Source organism: Peromyscus eremicus, chromosome 7 (assembly GCF_949786415.1).
Source record: "Peromyscus eremicus chromosome 7, PerEre_H2_v1, whole genome shotgun sequence".
In the NCBI taxonomy this organism is placed as follows: domain Eukaryota; kingdom Metazoa; phylum Chordata; class Mammalia; order Rodentia; family Cricetidae; genus Peromyscus; species Peromyscus eremicus.
In genome coordinates, this window is record NC_081422.1 from 114,759,110 (window position 1) to 114,776,013 (window position 16,904).

Sequence of the window (16,904 nt, forward strand, 5' to 3'; positions counted from 1 at the left end):
GCCTGTCAACTCTTTACTGCAAAGTGAGACTAAAAAGAGGCTGAGGCTCCAGCTGTCTGAACCCAGGCTCCCTCCAGTATAATCAGTGAGAGCCTGAAACGGAGATGCCTTTATGATGCTGCAATTCGCTCTCTTCAGGGCAGGCTCTGTGGCTCCTGTGTGCATCTGTCCATCCCCTAGCGATCCTTACACCACCCTTCATAACCTCACTGGTGAGGTTTCACTGCTTGCTTCTGATCTAGCCAACCCAGAGGACTATTGGGGGATTTATTAAGGCAACTCCACGTAGTTAAAAAGGAGGTTTATTTCAGGGTAACTTACAGCCAGTAAAGGGGTTGTTCACAGGATCCGGGAGAGGTGGAGTGCAGTCCAGCCGTGTTTTCTGGAGAACTCTGCTCAGTCCAGCATCCAGGATCACAAGGAACCAAGAGACCCGGCACATCCAGATCTCGGGTCTTAAGGGCTCCCGTCTTGGCCCTGCCCCAGGGGCAGGTCATAGGTAGTTACCAGAAGCCCCACTAGGGGCAGGACTTCCAGGTCAAAGCTGGGACAGCTACCCACTACAGAGGACCTCTTCATAGGATCCTGACAGGGAGTCACCGTGAGCCAGTATTTTCAATGCCATTGCTTGCTCCCTGTCTGCTAATGTTCCCTGTTTCTTCTCCCCACCTCTGCCTCCCTCCAAACATCCCACCCATGGTGCAGTATCGCCCTATCATCCTGTACAAATACCCTAGAGTCAAGGAAATGCTACCCTCTCCCTGGAACACTGATGGTCCTTATGGGAGTTGGGAGGGGGGGGAGCACATCAAAGAGATCAAGGGATCAAGAGACTTGCCCAATGTCACATTATGCATGTGTGAGGACCCAAGTCACACCCATTCACTGTCATTTCATATAGAGTGAGCATCTCTGTTACAGTCTTGGAGTTGGAGGAGGAGAAAACAGCTAAGCAAGGGGGCTGGAGAGCCTGCTCAGCAGCTAAGTGCACTTACTGTTCTTTCCCAGCATCCACACAGCTGCTCACAACCACTTCTGACTTCACCTTCCAGGGGATCTGACACACTCTTCTGGCCTCCGTGGGCACTGTACATGTGTGGTGCATATACACGGTACAGACACTCATACACAATTTTTTTTTAATTTTAAAAGACAAGCAAGCACCTCGCCCTCTATAAATGGGGTGGAGAGCAGGTCATGGTCTGATGGAGAGAGGACCTGTGACAAAAACTTAAGGGGGTGCAGAGATGGAGGCTGCCAGGGAAGGATTTTGGACAGGCTAGTCCAGGGTATCTGTCTCTACCTCGGTGGGGGCTGAGGACGAGATTATTGTCGAATTGCTAACATCTCACAGAGAAAGCTAATAAAACCGGAACAGGGAAGTGTCATTTTCACAAACCCATTTTTAGAAGGCAGACAGCTAATTAGACTAGCTGATAGCTGTGCTTCTGAAGATGCCACATAAACAACCAGCCGAGAGAGGTCATGCAAGTAATATGACCACTGTCTCCAGGACTCTCTGCAGGGGACACTCCCTGGACAAGAACCAGCACATCTGAGAACCTCTATTCCCATGTTTCCACTACCCATCACCCGTGCAGAGATGGATGTACAATATTCTCTGTACAGACAGGCAGCTGTGTGAGCACACTTGTGTGGGTTAAGATCCATTGTCTGACAGGATGCACAATCCCCTTGGAGACAAAACTCTGTGCACGTCTGTGAGGGAACTTCTAGATTGGTTAAGTGAGGCAGGAAGATCCACTCTGAATGTGAGCACATTCCCGTGAGGTGGGGTCTCAGACTGAATAAAAAGCAGAAAGTGAGCTGAGCATCAGTGTTCATCTCTCCCTGCTTCCTGACTGTGGATACCATGTGACCTCACACTCCAGTCGCTATGCCTTCCTTCCCAATGGACTATACCCTCAAGCTGGGAGACGAAACAAACTATTCTTTAAGTGGCTTTTGTCGGGTATTTGGTCAAAGCTGCAAGAAAAGTAACTAACAGGACTCTTCTGCTTCCTATTGTGCTCACTGGTGAGGTCTGACAGCCAGGGTCTTACATCCGGCTCCTGTTTCTATGACTGTGAAGCTGACTGCTGCAGTTTAAATGTTTGCATCCTGGGCCTAGAGCAATGGCTTGGCAGAGAGGACATGGTGCTCTCACAGAGGACCTGACTTCTGTTCCCGGCACCTGCAGCATCCAGGGAATCTGATATTCTCTTCTGGCCTCTTTGGGCACCGCACTCACATGCACATACCCACATACAGACATATGCACATACATATAATCTTTTTATTTTTTAAATAAATCTGTAAATGTTTACATCTTTCTAAAATCCATACTTTAAAATCCTGGCCCCCAAGCTGATGGCTTTAGGAATATTAGGAGGTGGGTGCACTGGGAGGTGATAAGGTCATAGATGGAAGCTTCCAGAAAGATATTAATGCCCTTATAAAATAGGTTGGAGGGAACTTGTGTTTCCCTTCCATCCTATGAAGACAGAAGACCCTTCCCCTGACCTAGCAGCTGCCAGCATCTTGGTCTTAGAGTTGTCACACAAGGGTGAGAAATCCTTTTATTTTTTTCATAAGTTGATGGCACTTAAAAAAAAAAAAGTCAACTTAGACTACAACACAAACTGCCTCAAAATTTAGTGACTCAGAGCCATTTACAGTGGCCTCAGGATTCTGTGAAGTGGGTTCAGCTGGGTAGACCAGGTGGCATCCCTCAGGTATGGCCAGATGGTGGCTTCAGTTATAGTCAGATGGCACAGAGCTAGACTGGCAGTCCATTGGCCTCAGTCAGTTTGGACTTCTCTCTAAGGACTCAGGAAGCTACACCCTTTACAGCAGCTCCATTCTGCTTAGGAGTGAAATTCTCTACCGTCCACACCATGGTCTTCTCAGGAGAGATGCTTTGGGCCCTGTCTTCCATGTCAAGCAGGGAGTGGCAGGCACGGTCCTGCCCCTTCTCCACCAGTGGATGAGGATCAACATTTCCAGCTTCCTTTCTGCTTCTCTGATTAAATACCACCCCCGTCTCTCAACAGAAAGCAACTTAAGGAAGGAAAGGGCTTCTTTGACGTGTACTTTAGGTCACAGTCCACCACTGAGGGAAGTATGGCAGGAACTCAAACAGTAGCTTGAAGCAGAAACCATGGAGGAATGCTCCTGGTTGGCTTACTCCTAGGCTCATGCTCGGCTAGCTTTCGTACGTAGCCCAGACCCATCTGCCCAGGGAATGGTGCTGCCCACAGTGGGCTGAGTTCTCCCACATCAATTATCTGTCTAGACAATGCCTCACAGATATGTGTACAGACAGACTCGATAAAGACAATGTGGTGGGTCAAAAGAAAATGGCCCCAAAGGGAGTGGCACTATCAGGAGGTGTGGCCTTGTTAGAGTAGGTGTGACTTTGTTGGAGGAAGTTGTCACTGTGGGGGTGGGATTTGAGTTCTTCTATGCTCAAACTATTCCTAGTGTCTCAGTCCACTTCCTGTTGCCTGCAAGATGTAGAACTCTCAGCTCCCTCTCCAGTACCATGTCTGCCTGCACACTGCCATGTCCCACCATGATGATAATGGATTGAACCTCTGATTTTTTTTTGGTTTTTTGAGATAGGGTTTCTCTGTGTAGCTTTGCACCTTTCTTGGAACTCACTCTGTAGCCCAGACTGGCCTCAAACTCACAGAGATCTGCCTGCCTCTGCCTCCCAAGTGCTAGGATTTAAAGGTGTGTGCCACCACCACCCAGTGGATTGAACCTCTGAAACTATAAGCCACCACCTTAATTAAATGTTTTCCTTTATAAGAGTTACCGTGGTCATGGTGTCTCTGCACAGAAATAGAAACCCTAACTAAAGCAGAAATTACTCAATTGATACTCTTTCAGGTGATTCTAGACTGGGTCAGGTTGATAGTTAATGCTAACTATGACAAATCCTATAAACAGGTTTGGCTGACACAAGGGGCAGAGGGGTATGTCTACCAGCCTGTGATAAGTAAAAGACAGGGGTGTTGCTAAGTCATCTACAATGCATGAGACAAATCCCAACTCAAGGAACTATCCTTCAAATGTCCATAGTGCTGAGCTGGGGAAACTGCAGTGCCCATGAATAATGCCCACAAATAATGCCCATGAGTAATGCCCACAAATAATGCCCATGAGTAATGCCTACGAATGATGCCCACAAATAATGCTCATGAATAAGAGTCTCTAGCTAAACTGAACATCTGAAAGTGGGGTGGGGAGAGACAACCTATGGCTCTACAGATTTTAGCCCAAGTCTAATCCACACTGAAAGTGAATTTTGGACAGCTGTTTCTCATCCCTGGGAATTCAACCAGCTCTTTTTTCCCCTAGTTAATAGCAAGTACCCATAAGAATTGTTGAGTTGTATGTTGTGGGTTTCCTAAAAGCCACCAACTCTTGACATTATAGCAGAGATAGTGAATCACCTTCTCTATGAGAGAAGTGACACTTTATAACTTTAAAATATTTTAAAAGACTTATTGTATTTATGTGTATGGGTGTCTGTCTGGAGTGGAGAAGGGAGAGATATGTGCATATGCATGCAGTACATGGGGAGGCCAGGAGAGGGCATTAGATTCACTGGAGCTGGAGTTACAGATGGTTGTGAGCTGCCTGATGTGGGTGCTGGGAATTGAAATCAGGTCCTCTGCAAGAGAAGCAACCACTCTTAATCATTGAGACTCTTCCATCCCAGTTGATAATTTTAAACCTAAAAACATGCATTCCTGTCATTCTCTGTGTTTGTGTCATCTTATAGTCATTTTATTTTATTTATTTATTTATTTATTTATTTATTTATTTATTTATTCAGGTTTTCCGAGACAGGGTTTCTCTGTGTAGCTTTGGCACCTTTCCTGGATCTCGCTCTGTAGACCAGGCTGGCCTCGAACTCACAGAGATCTGCCTGCCTCTGCCTCCCGAGTGCTGGGATTAAAGGTGTGTGCCACCACCGCCCAGCCTTTATTTTGTTTTTTGAAACAAGTCTCCCATAGGTCAGGCTAGCCTCAAACTCAGCTGTATACCAAAAGATGACCTTAAACTTCTGATCCTCTTGCTTCTACCTTCCTAGTTCTTGGATTACAGCCATGCACCACCACATTGGCTCTGATGTACCCTGGGCAAGCATCTACCCACTGAGCAACAGCCCCGCCCCTTGCCTGTGGCCTCCAAATGACAGAATCTGCTTAACACAGGAGAAAGAAAACAGCTCCACAACCAACACTGGAGATGTGTGTGTTCACCCATGGGTGAACTGTGACCACGATTTCCTGTGACTAGTGGTATTTTGCATACTTAAATGCCCAAACGTTTTCTCTTAACATGGCACCTTGGAAGGCTGCACTGTCATTTTAAAGTCTTCAAGAGTTTAAAATATATTATCCTTTGCTCCACCTTTCCACTCAGCTAAGGGCAACAATGGAAGGGGCTCGTTGTTTCGTGTTATTCACATACCTTACATATGATCTGAAACAGAACTTCTTACCTTGAAAAATGACTAGGGTTTCCATACTTATCTCTGGACAAGTCTGGGTCATTTCTAAACCTCAGATATACTGTCAAAGAACAGAAATTTGCAAGGTTTTAATCTTTGTAACCTGCTCTAATCACAGATTGAGGTTCCCATGCAGAGTAAAGTCATATCCAAAGTTACAGCAAGAGTCGTCACTGCTCAATCAGTCTTAGACTCTCAGCAGCATCTAAACCAGCTGTGCTTTGCCTAAGCTTAGTGGTGCGTGGGCGACTTCATTTTGACACCACTTCTGCTTCTAGAATTGAGCTAATAAAGGCCGCATTCCCCAGCACTGAGCAACAGAGGTATGAAAATAAATAAAACAGTCCTTGAACAATACTGATTTGATGAAATAAACGGGCATGTGGGAGTTAGAAAGACAGCCCAGAGACTAAAACACCTGTCACACAGTGTGAGGACCTGAGGTCAGAAACCCAGAACCCAGCCGGGCGGTGGTGGCTCACACCTTTAATCCCAGCACTCAGGAAACAGAGCCAGGCGGATCTCTGTGAGTTCGAGGCCAGCCTGGTCTACAGAGTGAGATCCAGGACAGGCACCAAAACTACACAGAGAAACCCTGTCTTGGAGAAAAAAAAAGGACCTACTCCTGCTTGCAGTCTGAGCCTTCCAGCATGGGGCCCCATACTACCGATGCCAAGATGATGCGGGACCCTTCCTCGCACAAGCTGCTCAGCGCCCCGCCTGTGTCTCCGCGGCTTCGTGCGGCCCTGGTGGTTCCCAGAGCACGAACTCGAGAATCCTCTGGTGCTCTACATGGAGGCCTGGCTGGCAGAAATGATCTTCGGCCCAAACCAATCCTTAATCTCAGAAATAGAGTGGATAAGCCAGGCTTTGCTGAGAGTGGATACAGTCAATTCTGGGAAGATGGCTGAAATCACCATATATGGACGACCCTCTGTAAAGAATATTCTCTCGAACCTGGCGACTTGGCACAAAGAACAACACGTCCAAAGAGCTGCGAAGGTGAAACAACTTGAGGAATTCTTGAAGAACCGTTCCTCAAACTACCAGCTTACGCCGGTGAAAGAGGCACTTGCTGACCTACAGACGGTCCCGCCTCAGCCCCTGGAGATGAAGAAAAAAATAGATTCTTAAAATCTCTACAGATTTGTTTTCTCTCCTGCCTTTGTGGATACCTGTTTGCTTTCCTTTGCAAATAGCAATTTGTGGAACTATTCCAATATAGAAATGACTTTTTTTTTGTCTGTTATTTTCATCACATGCAATAAAGTTAATTTATAAAAATTTAAAAAAAGAAAGAAAGAAAGAAAGAAAGAAAGAAAGAAAGAAAGAAAGAAAGAAAGAAAGAAAGAAAGAAAGAAAAAGAAACCCAGAACCCACCTAAGGCCAGACTAGTAGTGTGCCTGTGACCCCAGCACACTTGTGGTGAGTCAGGGGAAGGTCACAGGATAGCTAGCGTGCCCTGCCACACATTGTCTCTTGGCACCCTCAATAGACAGTGAGGAGGCCTTGGTATTAAGTCAAATGACTCCACAAGTAACAGAAAGAGCCAGTATGGGGAACCTGTTCCCACCAGCTTCTCCACACTGAAGACACTTCAGTGCTGGAATTTAAGATCTGGCCAGAACTTCAGCCTCTAGGGATTCTGGGAAATGTAACTCTTGATTTTCTCAGGCTCTATCTGAAGGGAAGACCCTAGAGGGGGTGGTAATGGCTACTGCAGGTCACACATCTGTAGATGTGTTCGTTGTGACCCTGATGTTTCCTTCAATTCTACCAAACATGAACTCCCCGGGGGCCCTGATACCTAGGCTTCCTGGTGATGGTGGCTCAGCTTAACTCTGCCACACAAAGAAAATCAACTATCTGCAGATCGGTGTCTCCATATATCCAGCCAGCCGGTCTCAATGCTTATGGCAGAATTGCTGCAGGGTCTCTATTTGTGGGAACTGCTGTTATTATAATGTTATTTAAAATACAGGAAGCATAAAAATAGCTATAAAATTCCCATGGTTACAAAAATTTTGTTCAAAAAAACTATAAAAATTAATTTGCAAATTAAACCCAAGCAAACTCTAAAACTAATGGAACTCAAACCAATATGTCATTAGCGTGATTAATGACACTGTTTTGTTCAAAGTAAATTACCAATGTCGGGCCTAACAGTAGGAAAATTCACTTTCGTGTTTTACATTCCACGTGTTAATGGTCTGATTCTTTTGATTTCAAGCTGGACGGTCCCTCTTCTGTCACTGTCCACATCATCATCATTGTATTTTCCTTTTGAATACCGAACTCTTTTTTTTTTTAATGTACTGATGTTAATGGGCCAATCAATTTAATGGTGTACTCTAAAATAAAGTACCGAAATTTTTAAAGCGCCATTTAACAAAAACTTCATCAGTGTATAATTACTAATACCCTTATTGTTAATGAACTGTGGAAGGCTGATTTGCACAAAGAAGGCAGTTCATGCAACAGAGCCACTTTGCGGTGGTTCCAGCTGATGCTCCAGAGGTGGCATGTCACCCCGCCATGTGTGGGTGCTGGCTTGGTACCCCCCTTCTTCTGTAGGACACACAGGAAGCCTTGGTTCATGGGGGTTTTTTGAGATTCAGTTGGCATCTACACGCTGACAAATGTACACAGGATTGAACCGTTCCTGGAGGAGGAATATATCTCCCTGTAAACCCAGAACAAGGGGACGTGGGAGACTCAAGGAGGGAAGACGTGCTAAGATATGAATGGTTAATTCAAACACTGAATAGCTAATGAGCAGGGGAATTGATGCCCACAATGATATAATTAATTCAGTGACCAATTAAAATAATTATGAGACTCTGCTTTCTATGTATAAAATTAGCAAAATTAAGGAGTCACATGGTGCTGAAGTCTTGGTTATGGTGGGCAAGCGTTTGGGTGAAAAGAACCTTCACTCAGGAATAGTAAGAAGTAAGGCTGGGTGCAGCCACAATGAGGAGCAACCTAAGGTTACTTAGTGACAGCAGTGTGCCCGGGGGTGCGGCAGGGTACAAATCCCACTCTTGGTAGTCACATAAGAGCAGCTCTGGTGGCTCACATGTAACCCCAGCACTCTGGAGGCTGGGGCAGGAGGGTCAGGGCCAGTAGTTCCAGGCTAGTCTAAGCTACACAGTAGATGTGTCTCAAAAAAGAAAAAAAGGAAGGAAGGAAGGGAGAGAGAGAGGGGGAGAGAGAGGAAGGAAGGAAGGAAGGAAGGAAGGAAGGAAGGAAGGAAGGAAGGAAGGAAGGAAGGAAGAAGGGAAGGAAAAAAGAAAGAAGGTTCACACTCAGATCCATGAAGGATTTTTTGGTAAATTAGGTGTTCACCACTAAATGAATAGATAGCATAGAATAGTACCAGGGGCTGGAGAGATGGCCCAGACTTAAAAGCTTGCACTGTTTATGTAGAGGGCCCAAGCTAAGTTCCCAGCATCCATATTAGAAACTCATAACTGTCTGTAACGTCAGCTCCAGGGGAATCTGACTCCCTCTTCTGGCCTCCAGAGGCGCTACGTGTGTGTGTGTGTGTGTGTGTGTGTGTGTGTGTGTGTGTGTGTGTCTGTGTGTGTGTCTGTGTGTCTCTCTGTGCATATGTGTGTGTGTGTGTGTGTGTGTGTGTGTGTGTATGTGTGCGTCTACACAAAAATAAATATAAATAAGAAATCCTCTTAGGTCGTCCAGCCAGCATAGTATTTATGGGGAAAGTGAATGCTGAAGAATGCTTTTATGGGAAGGAGAGGGTAAATACTAGGGCCCACTTTTAATCCAGAACCTAAGCATCCTCCAAGTAGAAAGGCGAGGTTGAATTTGGGCAATTAAGTTGGGACCTGGAAAGAGTAGCCATCTGGGCTGGCTTGGTAATTAACAAGCTAAGTTGCAATAATGTAACAAAGAGGCTCCAAATACTAAAGCTTAATCCATGGACTTGGCTGTGGAATTGCTCTGTTCTGTGCAGCACCTGAGGGCCCGCTCTCTCTCATAGTTTCCTTTCACCCTACTCTGTGAAGCTAAGTAAATGCTCAGCTCAGCCCATATCCCAGCCCATGGGAAGGAAGAAAAAGAACATTCCAGGCAAGTGGCTTGGCTTTTAAGTTGGAAATTAACCCAGAGTCATACAACAGGTGCTCATATGTTCAATATGGCTCAGAGTTGCCCAACCCTCAAAGCTAGCCAAGAGAGGCTGGGGAATGCAAGGCCTATTGATTATCTGCTAATATGGAAGAAAGGGGGAATAGACTTAGGGGGTTAAGTAGAAGTCTGCCCAACCCAGCAGCTAATGAGCATTGTTGTAAGATTTAATTTTATTATGTTTTTAATGTTTAAATGTTTTATTTGTTTTTGAGAATTTCATACATGTACAAATAAAATATGATTATATCTACTTCCCATTTTCCCCATTTTTATTTATTTATTTGTGTGTGTGTGTGTGTGTGTGTGTGTGTGTGTGTTTGTATTAGTGTACATATGCATTCATGCCCTCAGAAGCTAGAAGAGCATCAGATCTCCTGAGGCTGAGCTTCAGGCAGTTGTGAGCCTCCTGATATGAGTGCTGGGAATCATATAGTGGAACTAAAAAATGACCAAGGGAGTGGGAAACACAAGGCATGATAAGAGCGTAGATAGCTAAGAAAACAAGTATGCCATGACAGATAAAGGGGAGCCCCAGAGTGAACTGAAAACCAAGGAACGATGTCAGGGCTGTATTGAAGAGCCAAATCATGTCCCCAAGAAGCCACCCTCCGCCAAAGAGTTCACCAAGTGGCTTCCTGCCTCCACTCAGGGACCTCCAGGGTCCTGGGGACTGAGCATCAAAGGCAATCTGTGCTTTAACTGACATGACCGGCTTCCTCAGCCTCCTTGACCCTCCCTGCTCCTCTTCATGTGCTTCTTGGGGTATGTTTGTAGACATCCCATACCAAGGCCTCAAAACACACTTCCTCAGTGCTGTGGATTCGGTTGCTACGACTCTACAGGTTTGCTCAGGTGGAGCAGGCCTGGAGCCTTCCCTCAGGGCTCCAGATTCATTGGGAACTCAAAGGCCTGTATCTCCAGATGACGTCATCTCATGACCCTGCTGGCTCGGCAGGTCATGCTGCTTTCTAAATTTAAAGTCACAACAACTACAATAACAACAATCGAAAAGAAAAAACATTACCAGTACTCAACTCCTAACAAAATAAATAAAATCTTCGTCTCTGAGGGTGAGCTCCGTGATATTTTATCTTCACACATTTGCACAGGCCAAACTCATGAATTCTCAGTCTTTATCTTGACACAATATTAAATGGGAATTAAACTGAGCGGTGGTAATGGCTTCTCACAGAACTCAGAGGGAGGAAGCAGCTGACCATGCTAACTGAGGCTGCCCAGAAGGGAAGAACACACAGTGAACCCAACCCTCACCTCTCCTCACTCCCTCACCCCACCCCCACCCCCAGCGCTGCTTACTGGAGCTACGCTCCTGGGAACAAGATGACTCTGAGGCATGATGTTGTTCTGAGGATGGACTACAGGACTTCAGCAACTTCACAGATCCAGCTTGGGGGCAATGGCTCTAAGGCATCCTCAAAGGCCAGTCAGTCTCCACGGTGACATCTGAAGGATCCACCAGCTAAGGGAGAAAGGAGTCTGGAATAGAGAGGGCCTGGGGAATGTGAGAGATAAATAACCTTCCTACCTGAGGCCTTTCTCGACTGCCTCACCACACAGCGCCCTTAGGCCAGGACAGACGGAACAGCAGAGTCAGGATCTGCCGCCAGTTCCTACCCTCTGTTTTGACTTCCTACACACTTTGTGTTGTTACTTTGCTAGTTACTGAGATAAAATGTCTCACAAAGGTAACACAGGGAGGGAGGGTTTACTCTGGCTCACACAGTTTGAGGGGATCTTCATCATGGTGGGGATGACTTGGCAGGAGGCAGGAAGGCGTGGTGGTTGAGTGGCCTCTGCAGTCGGGCAGCGGAGAGTTGCTGCTGTCAGGTTTACTCCCCACTTCTTACGCAGTTTGGGACTCCAGCCTGTGGATGGTGGAGCTACGGTCAGGTGGACTGAGTCGGCCTAATCTAGCTAGTCCTCGGGCATGGTGATTCTAGATCCCGTCGAGTTGACAGTGGACGTTAATCCTAACTGTTGCTCTCCTTGTAGCTGACACACACAACTGAAAGGAAGAAAGGTGTGTGTCATCTCCTGGGTCCACAGTCCTTGGCCTCCTCTGTTCTGCTGAGACTTGGTAGCTGGAGCCTTGCAGGAGGTTTCCACTCGTCTCATGAGGGACAGGAAGCAGAGGAGGAGGAAGAGATCGGAGACTAGATATAATTGTCAAGGCTTCCAGAACTTCCCAAAATTGCATGACCACATAGGGCCAACAGTTCAACATGCAGGGCCATTTTACATTCAAATGGCAAAAGCCTCTTCTTTCGTGTGGGAATTTAAGGTCGCATCACATTCAGGGAACACATGAAGCCAAAGCAACCTTGGTCCCTACAGACTCACACCTCCCCAGAGGGAGGTGTGGAGCGCTGGGGGGAGGGGACAGATTAAAAATAGTGACCGAAAGGCTAATTATTAAAACATCATTGACCTGTCAAGTTCAAAGGGACAGAGCACAGAGTGGTGGCCACAGGCTGGGGTTTGGGTACTGTTTTGTTTACTGTGTAGGGTTTCAGTTTGGGAAGATGAAAACATTCTAGAATGGATGATGGTGATGGTGGTATAGCCAACCATGTAAATGTGCACATGCTTAAAATGGTTAAAAATGGTGAATTTTATATTTATTTCCATCACAGTAATTTTTTAAAATAGCAGTAACCAATTTACCATGAACTGGCAAAATGTTTTTTAATTATGGACCACAACCAAGAACATTTGTGATAGTAGGAGTTCAGTTATGGGAAAATTAAATTGCAATTTTTTTCACAGCTGAATTCAAGGAATATATAGGCGAGTACCTGCACACACACACACACACGAGGCAGTTCTCAACTGACTAGAAAGAGGAAATGTGTGAGACAAAGCTGGGACTGTCTTAACAGCCGGATGGCAGCATCCTGGGTCTTGTTAAGGAGCATAGAGGCCGATGAGGAAGCCATGTTGTCAGTTCCGTATTCTAGAAAGATCATTGGGCTACAAGGTGGGAATTCAGTGCTGCAAAGTAGAACATGAAAATAAGGGCATCGGGAAAGAGGTGGGATGCCATCTCATCAGGAAGGAGAATCACAGAGACCCAGGGACAGGCAGAAGTGGGTGAAAGGGCAGTAGCTACGGTTAGGTTCAGTGTGTGCTTGGGTGAGGAAGGAGGGAGATGGGGAAAATGCACTGTCAAGGTTGAGACACAGCTCTCACCTAAACACCCCATAAGCAAAGGAGGAGAGCAGCAGGTGTGGTTGGGGACAAGGACACCACTCTGTGCCTTGAGGGAGACAGAAGCTCAAAAGACAGATGGAATGTGTTTGTGATGGTACCTAAGACCATGGCCCTGAGACCCAGAGAGGCTTCAGAGGACACTGAGGACATTTCTCCCCATTATGCAAGTGGAAGTTGAGAGCAAAGGATTCCTCCCTCCACAGACAAGGAGGCTGCAGACAGAGAAACAAGCCAGACTGTGGCAGGAATGATCTGCACTAGGATTCTGGATTGTTTGTCCTAGCCACATATCTGAGGGTTCTATTGCTATGATGAAACATAATGACCAAAAGCAAAATGGGAAGGAAAGGATTTATTTGGCTTATATTTCCACATCATAGTCCATCATTGAAGGAAGTCAGGGCAGGAATTCAAACAGGGCAGGATCCCCAGACAGGAGCTGATGCAGAGGCCATGAAGGGGAGCTACTTACTGGCTTGTTCCCCATAGCTTTCTTAGCCTGCTTTATTATAGAACCCAGGACCACCAGCCCAGGGATGGCACTATCCACAATAGATTGGGCCCTTCCACATCAATCACTAATTTAAAAAATTCCCTACAGCTAGATCTTATAGAGGCATTTTCTCAGCTGATGCTCCCTCCTCTCTGATGACTCTAGCTTGTGTAAGGTTGACATAAAACCAGCCAGGACACCATGGTGGGCTGTTTTGGTCAGTGGAAAAAAGAATAAAGAAGGGATGTTGAGGAATCTCTGGTTGCCATCATGGTTTATTGTTGTAGAATATTTAAGGTGTGTTACTTTTGTTTATGTTGCATTTGTTTAACTCTGTGAAGCTGTGTTACTGTGCCTGTCTAAAACACCTGATGGTCTAATAAAGAGCTGAATGGCCAATAGCGAGGCAGGAAGAAGGATAGGCGGGGCTGGCAGGCAGAGAGAAAATATAGAAGGAGAAATCTGGAAGCGAGAAAGGAGCCAGAGAAGAAGGAGGACATCAGGGGCCAGCCACCCAGCTACACAGCAAGCCATGGAGTAAGAGTAAGATTTACAGAAGTAAGAGAATAGGAAAAGCCTAGAGGCGAAAGGTAGACGGGATAATTTATGTTAAGGAAAGCTGGCTAGAAACCAAGCCAAGCTAAGGTCAGGCATTCATAATTAAGAATAAGCCTCTGTGTGTGGTTTATTTGGGAGCTTGGTGGCAGGCCCCCCAAAAGAGTAAAAAACAAACAACAGCAGTTTATTTTCCTTTAATCCTCAAGACTAAGACAATCGTGGCCCTTGGTTGTATGGTTTATAGCTATGAAATCACCACCCTGGACACTGTTGACACCTGTATGTGGTGAAGATCCGATCAAGTGTCTCAGAAACTCAACAAGACAGAAACTCAACAAGACAACACTGGGGTGCTCACTGAGTATTTGCTTGTTTGTGTCTTCCGCAGCCTCACTACCCAATTACACTTTACTTCCCCAATTCTCTTATTCATTCACTGCCCCCTACACTCTTGAAACCCACTCTCTCTGGTTCCTGGACCAGTTTCTCAAAAGTTTCTCTACCTTTACTGTTCTGCATAGCACCAGCCCATCCACAGAACTAACAAGCATACATGGCTGAGGTGGTCAGTCTTAAGACTTATTTTTATTTTGTGTATATAAGTGTTTGTGTGCATGCATGCATGTCACTATGTGCATTTCTGGTGCCCTCAGACACTAAGAGAGGGCTTTGATCCTCTGGAATTGGAGTGACAGATGGTTGTGAACCACCATGCTGGTGCTAGGAACTGAACCTGGGTCCCCTGCAAGAGCAGCCAGTGCTCTTAACTGCTGAGCCGCCCCTCCGGTCCCAATGGTGGCTATTCTTGATTGTCAACTTGAGAGGATCTATGACCCCCTAGGAGACAAACCTGTGGGCATGTCTAAGAGAGAGATTTGGTTAATTGAGGTGGGAAGACCCACACTGGAGATGAGCAGCACCATCCTGTGAATTGGGGTCCTGAACCAGATAAAAAGAGAAAGTCAGCTGAGCACCATGTCCATCTCTCTCTCTGCTTCCTGTCTGTGAATGCAAGGTGACCCTCTGCCTCATGGTGCCTGCTGCCACGCCTTCTGCGACACAAGGGGCCGGATGCTCTCATACTGTTAGCCCAAGTAAGTCTTGTCTTCCCTAAGCTGCTTTTGTCAAGGATCTGGCGCTGCATCAAGAAAGGTGACAACCCAGCAGGGAAAAGCCAAGTGTCTGGCTGACTTGCAGGAGCCTGTCAGGCAGGGCTGCCCGGCTCTTGCTGTAAGAAGAGCTCCTCTCCTGTTAATTATGCCTCCACTAATTACACAGACAGGGTCAGCAGCTTTATTGGAAGGGGTGGGCCTAGAGCACCCATGGGAAGAAAAGATGAACTCAGCTTCTGCCTCACACTTGAGTAAGTCAGAATTCCAGAAAATATTCAATGACCTGTCTGTCTTGCTATCCACACAGGATGGAGTTTTCCATGCCTGATCTGGTGGGCCATCTGGGGCTGAATATGAGTTGGGGCTTGGCCTGAAGGGGAATGAAAGATGAGCATGTTATGTTCCCTAATCTAGGATAACCCTCCCCCGAGCTGTACAAGGCACCAGCTATTTAATAATAGGCTTCCAAAGAGCCAAGGGGAGGAATGCTCACATCCAGCACCTTCTGCCCAGCCCTGGGATGTTATGATGTAAAAGAGAAATATATATCTGGAAATTGAAGAAATGCAGCATCTATTTTGCAAGCATGAGAAGGGGAAAGCTAAAGGATTTAGAGGCCAGAGACTGGTCCTAAGCCAAGGAGATCTGTGATCCCTCCTCTCCATGCCAGGAGCTCCCCGGATCTGAAACCAGCATCCCTGCATCCCTACAGAACACCTACCAGGTCCAAGCCACACAGAAGACATTCTGTTCCCATCGCTGCTGCTAGGGCAGTCAGAGCCTGAGAGCAGTGACCAGGGCCTTCGCGGGAGGTCACCAATGCCTAATTGCCAAGGACAAGCCCTCAGGTCCCCAGAGAGCCTGTAAAAGAGGCTCTCAGAGCCATCCGAGGACAAGCCACTCCCTCCTCGGCTTTGGCAGCTCAGCCATCTACTCAGGAGGACATATCGGTCCTGGGTGCTGCAGGTAAGCAGATGCTCCTGAGGAGAATGACCATGAACAAAATATGTGTGGTCCAAAAATATGTGGAATTTATTTACGAGGTAGTGAGCATGAATAGCTTGTTCATCCCGAGAAAGAAGCAGAGCAACCGAGAGGCTCAGGCCAGTTGAGTCCTTCAGAGTGTCCCATAGCATTTTTTTTTTTTTTTTTTTGGTTTTTTTTTTTTTCGAGACAGGGTTTCTCTGTGTAGCTTTGCGCCTTTCCTGGAACTCACTTGGTAGCCCAGGCTGGCCTCGAACTCACAGAGATTCGCCTGGCTCTGCCTCCCGAGTGCTGGGATTAAAGGCGTGCGCCACCACCGCCCGGCGTCCCATAGCATTTTAACATCTAAAACGGTCGTGTTGAGTCTTTCAGAGTGTCCATAGCATTTCACCATCTAAACTGTCGTGCGCTCATGACAGAAAAGTCAGATTTAAGAACGCTTCTGAACCACTGGGTGCCCTGGTCTGCAAATCACAGGTACTGGGGTCTTCACTGCAGCACTGTTTGAGAACACAAATAACCAGACACAAAATGACTGGCAGTATGGAAGGCGTGGCTCTGAAAGTTCATACGGCTACAAAGAAACATTCGAGAACTGGTGGGTGTCACCTCCAAGGCAGGTGAGGAGGGAGAAGGAAGCAGAGGAAAAAGAGAGGGGAGGGGGGAGAGGAGAGAGGGGAAGAGGGGAGAGGGGGAGGGGGGAGGGCAGAAACCTTAGTTCTAGCAATGTACATCATAATTCCTGGAAGTAACTAAGTTTTGCCCTTTAAAGTTACAATGAGAAAAATCTACATAAGTAATACATAAGTTAAAACCACACAGACGTGTGGGGCTAGCCCTAGGGGTG